Source organism: Cucurbita moschata, unplaced genomic scaffold (genome assembly GCF_002738365.1).
Source record: "Cucurbita moschata cultivar Rifu unplaced genomic scaffold, Cmos_1.0 Cmo_Scf00067, whole genome shotgun sequence".
NCBI classification, from domain to species: domain Eukaryota; kingdom Viridiplantae; phylum Streptophyta; class Magnoliopsida; order Cucurbitales; family Cucurbitaceae; genus Cucurbita; species Cucurbita moschata.
The window spans coordinates 695,027-698,811 of NW_019268583.1; the positions used below are offsets into that span (position 1 = coordinate 695,027).

Genomic DNA, 3,785 nt, shown 5'->3' on the forward strand with positions numbered 1-3,785 from the left:
AAAAAAAAAAAAAAAAAAAAAAAAAAAAGGGGCCCCCGCCGAAAATCACGAGATTTCGGCGGGATCCACTCACGTTCCCATAAACCCTAGGAGTGGCCACCTCCTTTAGGGAGAAGGGAGCGCTGGTGTGGGTTGAAGCAGGAGGAAGCCAACGCGCCACCAGAGAACGGACGAGCGACGACGCATCCACCGGCGACAATAGCCAAGCCCTGCGAGTTGGACCGTCGGGACCTTTGGACGAGGGAGACGCAGCGCAGGCGCGGGTCGACCCCCGGCATTCGGCGAGACCTCTCAGCCAGCGTGCAGCCCGCGTTCGGACACCACCCCAGCGCCTCGTCCCCTTTGTGGCCCAAGCCGGAGGCGTTCTAGGAACCCTGCGCCGGCGGTGTTGGTCGCAGCCATCGGTTTCTGCCCCACCGGCGGCTTCGCGAACCTCCGGTTCGGCTAGGTGCGGCTTGGCGGCTCAACATCCGAATAGTATACCGATTCCTAGGTTTTCGACCCTTCCGAAGCCATTTCCGCCATCGTTCCAACCATTTGAGGTCAGTATAACTCCATATTTGACAAATAGCTTGCGATAGGGACGTACTTGGTAGCTAGACACGAGGGATAGTTGTGAAGGCGCTCTGAGTATATCATGTTGTCTTATAGGAGGTAGTTAGGCGCTGGAGTTAGCGTTGTGGGCGACTTCGGTCAAGGCCAAGGAGGTAAGTAACCTTACTGTTGGCGTTAGTTATGTATGTATGTTGGTGCGTGCCCTGTGGCCCTTGCACGCACCATATATTGTTGCTGTATGCTAGGTTAGATGTTTCTTGCCGTGAAATGCTATATGCATGCTTTGTTTATGTATGTGATTCTTGCAGTGAATTGCTATGTATGCCATGTTTATGAATATGATGTTGTGACGCGTTTTGTCGCCCTGTATGTATGATGAGCTTGATTGACATGTCATGATTGTGATGAGAACCCCACATGCCATGAATAAGATGACTAGTATGCTAGGATATGCTTGCCTAATGTGAACCCGACTATGCTATGTAATGGGGCGAGGGGATGGAGCGTCGTAGGTGTAATGCCATGGAGGTAAACCTTAAGAGCCTCATGCACGCTATGGTTATGTACTTGGGCACTCCCCCGTTATGCTACTGATGGTATGGATGCGTATGTTCGATATTGTGTTCGCCACGATATCATGCAGGCCCTCCTTTGTCCGTGGCGTCCAGTATTGTATGTCATACATACCCGACCAAGCCAGGCCCAGGGAGTTCACTTGCGAGCTCGCCTGGTGGGCCCACGGTCACCCCCGTGGGCCATGTGTGGGAAATTACCATGCATCCACCCCCGCCCGGACAAGGCAAGGGCCTAAGGCCATGGGAAGGAATGGAAGACAAACCTCTCACTCAGTTCCGTTCTTCTAGCAGTGTGCGGCATGTATGGTAATGATGTGCGACATGTATGGGGATTCTGTGTGACATGTATGTGTGTTGCGTGCGTTATGTATGTGTATCGTGTGCGACATGTAGGTTAAATGGGTGCGACTGCTTGTATCCGAATGTATGAATATATGCTTAACCCCAATAGTGGGGCGACTTACTGGGTATTTTATATAATACTCAAGCCACGTGCTACCAATATTTTTCAGGAAAGGGCAAGGCTCCCATGTACGGGTGACGGTGGGTGAGGCGGAGGGCCATGGAAATCTTGAGGAGAGCTTGTTGTGTCGTAGCGCCTGTTGGATTCTCTCGGGTTCTTAGTTTTGCGAATTGTTTCCTTTAGTCTCTGTTGATTACTTCTAGGTTAGGTTGTCGCAAATTGATTTTCCTAGGTATGAACTGCTTAAACTGATGAATGCATTTTCGTTAACGAGACTGTTCCATGTGAACCCTTATCCTGTTGATTTGACGAGTATAAGGTAACGTCGCTAATTAGGGTGGAGAAAATTAGGGGCGTTACACTATTGATATGGGTTTGTGTCTTACAAAGTCTAGCATTGATTTGTTGAGTGCCTTTCCGGATGCGGATTGGGCTGGGAATCCCGATGATCGTCGAAGCACTGGAGGCTATGCGATCTTCTTTGGTGGCAATCTTATCTCCTGGAGTTCAAGGAAACAATCGACAGTTTCTCGTTCTAGTACGGAGGCCGAATATAAGGCGGTTGCTGATGCCACTGTCGAATTAATTTGGATCCAAGTCCTCTTGCGTGAGCTCGGGATCTCACAAGCGCGAGCGCCTAGCCTGTGATGTGACAACATTGGTGCCACCTATCTGTCTGCCAATCCAATCTTTCATCGACAGACAAAGCATGTTGAGGTTGATTATCACTTCGTTCGTGAACGAGTATCGACTCGTCAGCTTGATGTGCGACTCATATCTTCCAAAGATCAGCTCGCCGATATCATGACAAAGCCACTGCCAACTCCTTCTTTTAGGAGTTTTAGGCGCAATCTGAACTTAGTAGTACATGGTCCAGATTGAAGGGGGTGTTAAATGTAAAATAGATCATATCTGTACATAGTACTGATTTACTTGTTTGTTACCATGAATCAAGAAGAATCTATGATTTCCTGGTTTGTTACCAAATCTATAATTTCATGGTTTGTCACCAAATGTATGATTTTATGGTTTGTCATGTAATCTCATTATATAGATATGAGGTTGTAGGTCACAGTGTCATTCAACTTATCAGACAAATGGTTCCACCTCATCGAACAAAAACATCAATGAGACTTGAAACCTCAAACTCGGCACGAACGATGAGCGAGGCACACAAAGGAGTAATCCAGCAATCATCCCTGAGAATAGAGTGGTAAGTCCAACAAACTTTTGCGTGATCTCTGAGATTTTTGCGTCGTCAACGATGATGTAAATTCTGGAGAAAATATAACGTTAGAAACTCATAATTTCAAGTGCATTAGGATGCTAGGATGCTGTAAGCGTGAAAAAGAGGTGGACAAAGACTTCAAGTGACTGGAATCTGAACGTAGGAATGTCAAGAAAGAAATGTCGACGTTGAAAATCCTCGGGAAGAGAGAGAAAATGGTCGAAGAAATCTGTGACAATCGGACAAGGAAGACGGCCGCCTCGGATCCGGGTCGGCCTATCCAATAATCCACTTAAGCCTGCATTCACACTACAAAGCCCACTATGTATTCTTGACCCAGACGCGCTACAAGAACAACAGCTCAGACGAAATTCACGACCTAATAACCTTCGCGAACCAAATGCACGCGTTTCGGAAACACGACCCATGATGCCCACACCCAAACCAAACTCCGCGCCTTAACTCGCAGCACGACCCACGTGCATTTTAGACTTATACGTGTTTGACGCAGTATCCTCAGCCACCAGCTCACTCGACTCGGGTCGGCTCTAACAGTTGGAAATCAGTTAGACATTTTGACACCAATTCCTAAGTTTTAGACCCTCTCGGAGCTGAAATTGACTTTATTTAAGGCAATTAAGGTCCTTATGATGTCTGATTGCTCAAGTTAAGTTAAATTAAGTTAAAAAAATTAGAACTGCTAAAGAATTAGGTGAATGTTCTAATAGGGCGAAACACCTCGACGATACTTGGAACAACTTTAAGGGGATGAAATCAAGCATAATCCAGTTTAGGGAGAATGTCGGCTAAGGTCATCCATGTAAGTGATCTTACTATCGGCACTCTCACCCTTAGAAATTGGAGCATCAACTTTGTTATTTCTAACGTAGATCTTTGATCCTAAAAGGCAATCTAATTCTAGTCTTTATCTCTTGGTTGATCCGAATTTTGTATAAGGAGATGT

The 3,785-nt window shown here is 46.7% G+C and overlaps 1 long non-coding RNA gene across 1 annotated transcript; it reads left to right on the plus strand.

Moving 5' to 3' along the window:
* Positions 1-525: 525 nt before the first annotated feature.
* On the plus strand, positions 526-1,685 carry LOC111437866. Its single transcript, XR_002709510.1, has 3 exons — positions 526-542; positions 652-707; positions 1,643-1,685. It is a non-coding gene; the product is annotated as an uncharacterized LOC111437866 (long non-coding RNA).
* The last annotated feature ends 2,100 nt before the right edge of the window (positions 1,686-3,785 follow it).